Genomic DNA, 12,341 nt, shown 5'->3' with positions numbered 1-12,341 from the left:
GAATGCTAGTGGGGGAAAAGGCTGAGATTCGCTCTATGTGAATTTGTGCTTTGCAGGCAGGCGTATGCGCATGCACAAATAAGCATGCCTGTCTGGCTGCCACCCTCCTTATCCACCTGCGCTGCTGGTCAGGCGCTGTGACCACTCCTAATGGCTTTCCTTCCTCCCATCTTCTCTTGCTGAAGCTCTTTGCCAAAACGTCACACCGTGTCTAACACTGTTCCAACCTGTTGAACTTCCTCCTGTGCCGCCCCATTCCACTTGTCATATCTCCTGTTGAAAACGCTCACCCCTTCTTCCAGCAATCTTTACCTGAGCATGGGTATAGGAAGGACAGCCGGACAGGGGAAGGAGGCTGAGCACCATGAGCCGTGGCAGAGACGATGCAGGAGGTGTTTGGCAGGAGCTGCCCGTGCTAGAGCTGAACTGTGGATCATTCCTGTGTACTCACACAGGCAGCCATGGATGCTTTCCATGGAATAAACTAAAACTTGAAGAATATATCCCAGTTGACTCCTCAAGTACTTCTCCAGCTGAAAATTTTTCTGTAATTATCTTTCTTATATAATAACTGTGGGCTCCTTATTTCAATTTACAATAATAAAAAAAAAAAAGTGGAAACACTTTTTTTTTTTTAAGAACATTCTTCAGATAGTTTTGTTAAGGCATTGTTCTTCCTTTAGCTTTAATTTCATCGTACTTCTTTCCTAATTAAAATCCAGCTTATTTTCCCCAAGTTGTTAAAGATAAAAGATCACTTTTCTCATTCTCTAGACTAAATTGGATTTTAAAAACAGAACACCCTGACTTTTTTGTCTAATAGGATTTATTATACTATTTTGTATAATCATTGTAATTAGGAATTGTGTACCACTGTTTCAACAATGCTTCCAGTCAGAAACACTGGAAATCTTATGGTTTATTCATTATGAATGGATCCTACTCTAAGCCACTATCTTTACTTAGACATAGTAAATCTTTCATGTGGCTTTCTTTTTTTTTTTTCAGTTACACTGTAAGCAATTTATTGGGCAAACCCTACTAAATAAGATGTTATCGCTTTTTATTATGCTTTAAACAAGATGTAAACCAAAGCTCTCAGTCCCTTTATCCCTCAGTCTTTATTGATGTTGGGGATTGCACCCAGTGCGGGACCCTGATACAGAACCTCACACTTGGGCTTGTTGAACTTCAAGAGGTTTGCATGGGTCCACTCCTCAAGCCTGTCCAGGTCCCTCTAGATGGCATCCCTTCCCTCTAGAGAATCAACTGCATTGCTTGGCTTGACCGGGAGGATAAAGGACACCACTATTTGTGCTCCCAATCCTTTTAATATTGCTCTGAGGAACACATAGTCTCTTTTCCTGGTTCTAAGTTGCCTTGTCACAGTATCACCAGGCCCTACATGGAATAGCGGGAGTAGATGATACTCTGTAGGGCTCAACAGGCTAGGCAGCCTCTCAGTGGCATCGCAAATGTGAGTTCCTGGTACGCAGCAAAGTTCTCTACAGAATTGTCTGGACAGTAAATGGGGGATTTGGTGCTTCTTGGTAGGCAACCTCCAATTACTGATACTTTATGTGCTTTTCTGGTGGCACTGGGTCTAATGTGGGTGGGTGGCTAGAACAACTTTGCATGGTGGGCTTCTCTTGGATGCCGTCCGTTACTCACACACTCTTCATTCCCCAAGCCCAGGGCACCCTATCTGTTATGCAGGGGCACTTTAGGGGAAGGTTCCTCCTTGTGCCCTGAGCAGAGACAAGGGTCCTGACTCCTTCCACTCCCAAATTACATGTGTCAGCCAGATCCAGGCTGAATTCAAGCTTACATTCCCCTGCACAGCCTTAAGGCAGGGCTGGGATAGCACACGATACCACGTTATCCATCTCCTGCTCACGTTCCCAGATACTGCACTGCCTGTTGAGCTCCTCCTCATAACATGGATACTTGTTTGAAGAGTTGTTCTAGCTGGGTGGACATGCTGCCGTGATATCCACCACAGACTTCAGGTGCCAGAGGGACTTCCAGGTGCTGGAGGTCCATGCAGCCCAAGGTCTGGACAGCTATCTTAGCCCTTGGGAGGCCTGTTCAGGTGGAGGAGTCAGCACAGGCAGGCTGCAGTGCTTCTCTTTGGGTTTCTGCCTCAGCCTTGCAGCTGCGGTGGGTGGACAGCAGTTTGTGTCAGGAGGGGACAAGTCTCCTTAAAAAAAAAAATTGCCCTGGAGCAATCAAGCTGCTGGGTGGGATTTCACAGCTACCAGCTGTGACTGTCAGGGCTGCAGCCCCACACAGGCTCAGTGCTTCTCTTCTCCCTTCCCTTTCTCCTTCCTCTTCCCCTTCCCTCTCCCTTCCCCTCACCGCTTACCAGCCAAGGGCCCATGCCTTTGCAAGCGTAGCCCGAGGGTGGCAGGTCCTGGCTGCCCCCTCAGAGAGCTGGACACTCACCAGGGCTCTGTTTAATGGTAAATAGTGGTAAATTAAAGGCCCCACATGCTTTAATGAGAATGGCTGTGCCCCTCTCTCTCCTCGAATGGTGCCATTTCTCTATATGGGCAGTGTATGAGACTCCAGGTCTCGGGCTGGTGTACAGATATGGCATGAGGCCGCGTCCAGAACCCTTGGAGCAGGAGATGAGGTGGAGGCACAGACTCTGCACTTCATACTACACGGACACGGACTTCGTGCTCTTTTGCCCTGTTCATGTAACCCGTAATTGCCTCAAGTTTCCAGCATGAGCTTTGACACCGGTGACCTGCACCGTGCGTGCTGTGGGTGACATGCGTGGGGTCTGAAGACCACAGCTGACAAAGAAATGCCCCCTGATTCTTAAGGTAACCAGAAGCACGATTGAAAATGTTGAGTTCCTCCCTAAAAATACCACATACAAAGCTTTTTATTGGGTAGGGAATTAAATGCGTTATAGTGAGTATACCAGCTTATTATCTGGTATATGATGATAAGCTGTCCCTAGCTATGCAGAAACATATAGCAGATACATGCTTTGGCTTTTTTTGAAACAAGAAAATACACAATTCAGTCGTTTCTTTTTTTGTCTGTGAAACTTTGAATTGCAGTTTGCATGCATATTATAGATTTACGAACTCGCTGTACTCCCAAACTTCCATAGCTGAAATTTGTCTAGACACCCTATTACTATCTAAAAAGACACTTATTCATGCAGGCCAAATTGATTTGAAGTGTCCACTTCTCATTTCAAAGGCATTATTTCTGAAGTGGTAATTGGGGTTATTTTTGTGTGCCATGTTACATTTGACTTTGATTGACTCTTGCATAGATAACTTTGGGTTTGTTGCTGCAAACCTTCTGCTCGGCACCAGGAGCAGCAGTTGGGAAGTCAATGCCGAATCCTCATCTCCTTTTCTCAGCAAGGTTTAATGCTTTTGTTTAATACCCAGCTTCCGCTAACAGAAGCCTGTACATAATGAGATGGTGAAACCTTTTCTAAAACCTTGTTTCTGGGTGATTACAACTGGGGTTTTGTTATAGGACCTCAGCAGGCATAGTTAGTAATTAGTATCTTTATGTACAATCTTTAAAAATTTCAATACACTGTTTGTAGAAGCTATGTGTTGGAGGCTGGTGAATAATCCATGTTATTGAAGATATATGTGTACTATAATTACGCTGTTCTTTCTAATGCTGCAATCAGAAAAACATAGCAGGTAACGACATACATGGAGCCTGGTTGCAGGGTGAAAATGAACAGTGCACCATTGGTCTGTTATGTGTGCTGCTTGAGACAGGTTTTCCAAACCGTTAAGTGCGCTAATGACTTCCTTCTTTCAAGGATCTAACGCTGTGTCTTTGTAAACTATATCTTTTGTATGCTGGATATTTTTGAGATTCTCGCTCCTGCCAAGAAACATGCTTGGGAAAGCTTGTCTGGATGCTGGAAGTCAGAATTTCAGAACTCTTAAACACCCAAGAAACAGTCTTGTAAAAGTTGTCCTTGCTTTAGCTCTCCATATCTCACCATAACCCTAAGGAGAAAAGAGATTCTCATTCATTTAATTTGTATAGTTTTAGAGGGTGAAAGGCATCAATAAGTGATGTTTCAAAGTCACGCTGTTTCTCCTACTGGCCTGATTTTTGGCTAAAAGCAGGAAGCTATCTAATTGAATTTGAAGGTTCTGTCATTTCATTAAGCAATAATATAATGTGAAATCATTCTCCTTCTAAAATTTTAATTTTTCAGGAGTTTAGCATTGCATATCAATACATAGAGTAAGTCAAGAACTCTTAAATAATTATAAGGTGGTGAGTCATAAGACTGAAGGCCTGTTCCACCTTCTCACGCTCATTATTTTAAGCTAACTCTGCAATCACTTTGTGCCTTGCAAACCAAATAGTAGAACATCATTAGAAAAGAGAACTATGAGATCACAGTTGTGATAGCACCCGCTCAGGTAAAAAAGCTTATTCAGCTCTTATAAAAATAAAAGAGTGTGCAACAGAGGTGGTGTTATCCACATGATTGTAACTCAGATCCAAAATGGGTACTTGAAATTATGAAGAACAGAATCCAGCGATGGATTAGAGACACGGTAAGAGGAGTCAGAGACCTTCATGTAAGCTATGTGGTAGAAATGTATGGGTTTGACTTTGTTCTGTGAATAAAATTCAGCCTTAGTTAATGTATATGATGAGAGGGAAAGTTGGTGGATGTTTTGTTGCTCTGCTTTGTGCTTTTTGTAAGCAAGAGGCAGTCCTCTTTATCATTGCACGTATTCTCACACCAAAGGCTCTGAAGTCTCCATTGCCACTGGGGTGATGTTTCTGACAGTCCTGTGTTCCTTTCCTTTTCATCGTGGCTTGTCTGACGGAGCGGGAAGGAGAGTCAGCATGGGCTGCACTGGCACAAATGGTGGATCTTGTCCAGCTTCACACAGTGATGATCTCATAATGAAGCAGATGAAAGTGCAAAATTAAATACCTCCAACATTTTTAATAAGGTGGGTGGATATGAGAGTGGCGACCACCATTCGTTGGGTTCTGGGAATGCATTCACCAGAACGCTGATAATAAAAAAAATTGAGACATCTCAGAGAGGAGCAACAGGAAAAAAAAAAAAAAAACAAACCCACAACCCAAACTGGAAGAGTTGAAGGAAAAAAAGTTAAAGTTTAAAATAGCTAAATATATGTCATCTAGAGAGTGACAATTTTGGTTCTGATTCAAGAAATCACTTAAACATGTACTTAAGTGCTACTCTGAATAAGAATGCTTTCCTGAGTTGAAAACCAAAGGAACTGGTAGCAGTCTAAGTATCTGGCATGCTGTCCCTGATGTGGGGAAAGAATGCCTTGGGAAGACATAAATATTAAAAAGCTACATTTCATCTGTTCAGAATAGGATTTTTGCTATTTCAAGAGAAACATTTCTTGGGACATTCTAAGGTAACAAAATACAATAGTAGTAAACATTTTCTTGGGAACAATTCCAGCCTGGCAGGGAAATCAATTCATTGACCCCAGAGATTTTCTTGTGTTGTTTGCTCCATTGGTACACTTAAAAAATAAAATTGGGAAAGCAAACTGGAATTTGCAGAAATGTGAACTCACTGCTATTTCAGTGTTAACTTTCCACTAATGATCTTTGAAAGCTGTTGAGTGAGACCCTCCCTCTTCCCTTCCCCCTTCCTATTAACCTTAATATATTATTATCCAATTTAGCTCCCCAGCCAAGGGAATCTTTTGCTCTCTGATCTCTGCTGTAAAAGGAATGAAAAAGCACAAGCAAGCTGACAAAGTCTGAAGGAGGAACCTACACCAGGTTCATGCATAATGTAGCCGTCACTTCTTCTGTTCTTTTAATATTACTGAATTCATATGATATTCAACGCTCACACTCAGAAGAGATAGAGACATATCTATTCCTTACTTATGGATATTATTTCTACATTAATGAATTCTCTTTCCGTCAACAGATAAAAATTCAGGAGACAGGGAATTCCTTCTCTCTCAAGTTCTTTTCATTATAAAACATTTTACATAATTACCAATAAATTATTTTAGTTTCCTTAGAAAATAAATTTTAACATAGCTCTCACATACCATATTATAGTGCTCTTTAATACTTCAGCTTCCAAATGCAAATGTAAGCTAAATAGCATTCTGGATTAACACACACAAAGAAAAAAAAAAAGACAACTGAAAATAAATTTAATTACAAAGCCAATTCGCTTCAATGGCATAAAAAATTAATCTTGTGTAACTTTAAAATGTATGTCTACTGCACTAAGTCCCAAGGCAGTACAGTATTGGAAAGTATGAAGTAGGCTTATTTCAGCCATGAGGGAACAGCTCATACAAACTTCCTAGAGCACTTACTGCTATAAGTAATATGAAATGTTTGCTGAGATAGCATTGTAAGTGTTTCCTTCAGATAGATGCATTATAAACAATTAATAGCAGAGAGTCTGCAAGGAGATTCATTCTGTTTCTTTAAAAGTGAAGAGGCCATGCAGGAAGAGTACTGAGCAGCCTGTTATATATATAATGAAAAGAAAAATGAGGCAGGGCAATGAAGGGGAAAAATGCTTCTGTTTCTCACTTCTGTTAAAGTCCATGTTCAGAAGAATGTAGCTGCTCTTTGGTTACCATTGCCAAGTGGCAGGCTATCAGATTGTGATTTCTTTTTAATCAATATCATTTTAATGATAAGGAATGAAAGGAAACAAACAGCTGAATGGCAGAGCTCAGAGAGTTGTGATCAGTGGCAGAGTCCCGTTGGAGGCCTGTAACTCATGGTGTTCCCCAGGGGTCAGTACTGAGTCCAATCTTGTACAACGTATCCATCAACAACCTGGGTGAGGTGACAGTGTCCCCTCAGCAAGTTTGCTGATGACACAAAACTGGGAGAAGTGGCTGACACACCAGAAGGCTGTTCTGCCATTCAGCAAGACCTGGACAGTCTAAATAGTTGGGCAGAGAGGAACCTAATGAAGTTCAACAAGGGCAAGTGTAGGGTACTGCACCTAGGAGGAATAACCCCATACACCGGTACAGGTTAGGGGCTGAGCTGCTGGAAAGCAGCTCTGCAGAGAGGGACCTGGGAGTCCTGGTGGACAACAAGTTGACCATGAGCCAGCAATGTACCCTTGTGGCCAAGAAGGCCAATGGTATCCTGGAATGCATTAAAAAGAGCATGGCCAGTAGGTTGAGGGAGGTTATTCTCCCTCTCTGCTCTGCCCTGGTGAGGCCACATCTGGAGTAGTGTGTCCAGTTCTGGGCTCCCCAGTTCAAGAAAGACGAGGTACTACTATAGAGAGTCCAGCAGAGGACTACGAAGATGACCAAGGGACTGGAGCACCTCTGTTATGAGGAAGGGCTGAGAAACCTGTGTCTGTTTAGCCTGGAGAAGAGAAGACTGAGAGGGGATCTCATCAATGCTTATAAATATCTAAAGGGTGGGTGTCAGGAGGATGGGGCCAGACTCTTCAGTGGCGCCCAGTGACAGGACAAGGGGCAACGGGCACAAACTGGAACACAGGAAATTCCATCTCAACATGAGGAAAAGCTTTACTTTGAGAGTGACAGAGCACTGGAACAGGCTGCCCAGAGAGGTTGTGGAGTCTTCTTCTCTGGAGATATTCAAAACCCACCTGGATGCATTCCTGTCCAACCTGTTGTAGGTGAACCTGCTTTGGCAGAGGGGTTGACCTAGATGATCTCCAGAGGTCTCTTCCAACCCCTACCATTCTGTGATTCTGTGAAATCACCATGTACGAGCTAATTCAGTTTGATGAGAAACCCAGAATGACAGAAGGGGACAGAAGTGCTACAGAAGAATTTACTTCTGAGTGACAATTAAGTTTAGTGCTCGGGGTAGCAAAATGCAGCCTGGTCATCAGCTGGTGCACTGCAAAGTGAGAAGACTGAAAACATTAAGCAGCAATTTGCTTTTACAGAAAAAAATAGCTGAAAGTGGCTGCAACCTTGTTTTTAAATACCCAAATGGATGAGATGTGCAGATAACAATGCAGTGTGCAAGGGCTGGAAAAAGTATGGAAGGCTCCTTGAACAGGCATTGGGTGGTTTGGTGCGAGGGTGGAAGAACCTACAAAATGAATTTTTAAAAAGGTGATGCTTAATGCGTAACTCTTGGCCAATAACTCCTTGTTCTGAAAAGTACAAATTAGCGCTTTTTCTTTCATCTAGCTTTGCTAGAAATCCCTAATTTGATGTATTGAAATTGACATAGAAATTATGAGGAAGCTTAGAATGGGGCAAAATCCTCCCACATGATGCAATATGCTCCAGGCTCGACAGCGACTTTCTTGTGAGCCAGAAAAAAAATCTTCTGTGTGTGAAAGGATTTGCTCTGAAGGGAAATTCTTTGCTGTAACTGCTTCATGCAAGCCGTCATTGAGAAACATAGCAGCCAACTTTCATGTACTTTCAGACAGCGCTTCCCAGCCTGTGGAAACATGGGTGGGAGCTGCGCTCTGCATCTGGGCTGCTAGCTGGCTGCCTGTGCAAAGGAGCTAAAGATGCCTGTTTCCACGTCCTGGGGATTGTCGCTCTAACGTCCCCCCAGAGAGATAGATCATGGGCGCTTCGTCTTTGAAGGCTTTTGAGAACAGGTCAGACGAATGTGCCACAGATGGCCCTTTTGAGATGGGGTAGATTAGATGACCTCTCAAATTTCTTTTCACCCTGTTTTCTTCAGCGCTGCGATCCATCTTTTGAGGAATAGCTGGTGCCAATTTCAAATCCTAAACAGCCTACGATGAATGAGTCTTCCTAACGAAATGTTATTCCTCAGTCCTGCTCCACATCTTCCAGCCTTTTCTGTGAACGCAGCGTAGTACCATCTTGGCAGGCAAAGCACAGGGACCAGAGAGACAGCTGGTGAAGACAGCTATGTTGGGGGTACAGCTTCTTAGGGGAAGTGATAGGGGGCAAAAGAGTGGATTTGATGTGAACCACTGTAAAGCGAGGGGATTAACTCTTCCCTTCTCACCAGCTGCAATCCCCTTACTGAGCACACAGAAGACTGGAGTTGGCAGAAAGGGGGACAGAATTTGGGAGGCTCTTTTCTAGTCTCCACTCAGCACAACAGTTACCTGGATCAGAGGCAAATGATCTGTCACCTGTGATATCGCACAATCACATTATTATGACAGCAAATACAGCAATTCTTACAAACTTTCTCTGCAATCTCTCTTGGCAGCCCATGAAATGTTCTCAGAGGGAGGGCTTGCTGGCAGTGAGGATTTAGGTCAGGGATGTGCATAAGTGTGTGTGCACATTTGGACCACATTGCTTACATGGTGCCTCTCCCCAGCTGGTAAGGCAGTCCAAGGTCTCAGCAGGGTCCAGGTGGAGGTATAACAGCTAGGTAAACATGCCAGATGTGCTTGGTAGGTGTGCTGGGTCATGGAAGGTGTAAGTGAAAAGGGACAGGGTTGAGCTCTGCGACAACACTTCCAAGGGAAGGTGACTCATAGTCACATAGGCTGAGAGTCCAGCACTTCGCACCAGCGAAGTGAAGTGGTGTGGGAAGGCAGCAGGAGAACCGGCAAAGACGTTCATATATGACCATGATGTAGCCAAACTTGGTCTGAGAAATGCTGCATCTGACTATGATAGGAGTAGAAGCTGCTTGGATATTTGCTAGTTACATGGTTGTGACAAGCTGCTTGTTGTGAATTCAGATTGCTTTGTATTCAGCATCTGGTTCACTCTGCCCATATATTTTCAAGCATTAAAAAAATACTTTCTCTTTCCAGATCTAGCTACAGAAACAGCTTCCCATTATGTCAATAGTGCTGCCTGAATAAATATTACTCATTTCTAAACTTGGCTAATATAGAGTTCTTATCAACTATCCTGAAACATCAACCAGGGCACTCAACCCATCTCACTGAACAATACATTATTGCTTTCTTTTCCTCTCGTTTCCCCAGTATGTCCCAAGAGACAGGACACACTATTTGTACACCCACTTTACGCATCAGAATTAGATATCAAAACCACGTCTTATTTCTCACTACAGCGAATGGAAATAGAGAGCCCATTCCACAGCAGAATACAGAATAGGGACCTTGTTGTGGCATACACCCCAGAGTGACTTCCCCGTCCCCTATTGAGAGCAGTGATTGACAGGCAGAGTGAATTGGTGATTTGGGCTTAGGGATAACTGTGGCCCTCTGGTTGGAAAAGCAAGATTGCTGCTTTGGGTGGAAGTTGGTACACAGCAGCAGAGAGACAGGCAGCAACTTCAGGGCTTGCCTAGAGAGGAGCGGGCAGATGCAAACAGCTCAAGTGAAGTTAATGGGCATAAATAAAAGCCTTTAAACTACAGTGTGCATGCCCTTGTTTGGGGTAAAGTACTCTTAGGTTAATGCAGTTTGAAGGTTGCCTTACTCCCAGATGAGAAGCATGTACATGGTGGTTTAACAGGCTCCAATATATGCTCATTAACTTTACACTCTTAGTTGGCTCTTCATAAATTTCTGATGTATTGACTCTGTTGGGAGTTCTGTTGAGTTTATTTTAGTTTTTGGTGTTGTTTTACCAGAAAACAACAATCTCTGTGACTTCTCAGTGAAAAAAACACCTCACCCCTATTAAAAAAAAATAAATAGCCCCAAAATAGATTTTTTTTAAGCCTACTATGCAAAAAAGTTAGCAGAGACAGGTGTTCACAGGGGACCCAGTGTACCTGTCATAGGAAATGCTGATAGCACCAAAAAAGGAAGGCAGGGTCAATTACTAGAATGTGATTTGTATGAAAATATGTTATGTAGTTTAAAGGTCCAGTTTTGGCAATCTCTATTATTACTTCATGGGGTTTTATATAAAATGTTGAACTTACTCAGTATTGTGCTAGTAATATTTATGAAATGGTATTAGAAAATGCAATAAAAGTTTATAGGAAAGTCATTACTATAACCATAAAGCAACGGCTCATCCAAAATACCACCACTGGAAAAGTAATCAATCTGTATCAGATGAGTCAAGTGACTTTAGGGGACTGACGCCAATCCAGACGTAGCCATGCACGCCAGTGGAGAAGATGGGGCTCTGTGGGTCTGGGAGAAGCAAAACAATGGCTTTATCTGGATTCATTATGAAGCATCTTCTCCTGCCCCTGTCCCCAGTGGTTGCAGAACAGCGCGCTCTGTACTGCGGAGAAATGGAGATGCAGAGCCCTGGCCTGGGCAGGGGGGGCTCAGCCTGCCCTGAAGCTGGTGTCGGTAATTATTAACTGCTAATGGCGAGAAAAACCATTATGGTACACAATAGGCTTTCCTTTCACACCGCTAATTGTGTGATGAACTTACTTTGGCAGTAAATTGTCACATCTGCTGTGGAGAGAGATTACACTTAGGGAAATAAAATAAATACAGTTGTCGTTCCTTTATCCCTGGATGATTGAGGCGTTAAAAAAAAAGAGGAAAAAAAGAAAACTTGGCAGATGGAGCGTATTATTTGTTAGACAAGGCTTTAGGGGGAGGTACTAACTTTTTTTTTAGACAAGAGATATAGTAGGAAAAACAGGCAAGCTTTCACAAGCCCTCCTCAATTTGTTCTTTCTGCTCTGATTGCGCTTTAGAAAGCAGTAACACCAAAGGCCCCAGTTGAGGTAAGTTGTTTGATGGCAGTACTGCTGGATATTCCTTCTGCCCATGTCATAGAATCATAGAATGGTTTGGGTTGGAAAGGACCTTGAAGATCATTGAGTTCCACTCCCCCTGCCATGGGCAGGGACACCTTCCACTAGACCAGGTTGCTCAAATCCCCATCCAGCCTGGCCTTGAACACCTCCAGGGATGGAGCTTCCACAACTTCTCTGGGCACCCTGTTCCAGTGCTTTACCACCCTCAGAGTGAAAAATTTCTTCGTAATAGCTGATCTAAATCTACCTTCTTCCAGTTTGAAGCTATTGCTCCTTCTCCTATCACTACATGCCCTTGTAAAAAGTCCCTCCCTGGCTCTCAAATAGGCCCCCTTTAGGTACTGGAAGGCTGCTATAAGGTCTCCCTGGAGCCTTCTGTTCTCCAGGCTGAACAACCCCCAACTCTCTCAGCCTGTCCTCACAGGAGAGGTGCTCCAGCCCTCAGATCATCTTTGTGGCCCTCTTCTGGACCCACTCCAACAGGTCCATGTCCTTCCACTTGCTCCTACTTCACCAGCTTGTCCCCCCTTGTCCTGCTCCTTCAGCCATGACAAGGCAGCTGTCTGGGGCTGGAAATAGGCTGGCAGAGCTAAGTGTGGTGTCAGTGATGGGTTGAGATGCTGCTCTCTGTGTCACACTAGCGCCGGCGTTCAGGGTATACTCATTGTCATCTGGAGCATGGAACTGATCCTGCT

This window comes from Charadrius vociferus, unplaced genomic scaffold (assembly GCF_000708025.1).
Source record: "Charadrius vociferus isolate BGI_N301 unplaced genomic scaffold, ASM70802v2 scaffold147, whole genome shotgun sequence".
Classification (NCBI taxonomy): domain Eukaryota; kingdom Metazoa; phylum Chordata; class Aves; order Charadriiformes; family Charadriidae; genus Charadrius; species Charadrius vociferus.
The sequence above is the reverse complement of the archived record's forward strand: the minus strand, read 5'-3'. Positions refer to the sequence as shown.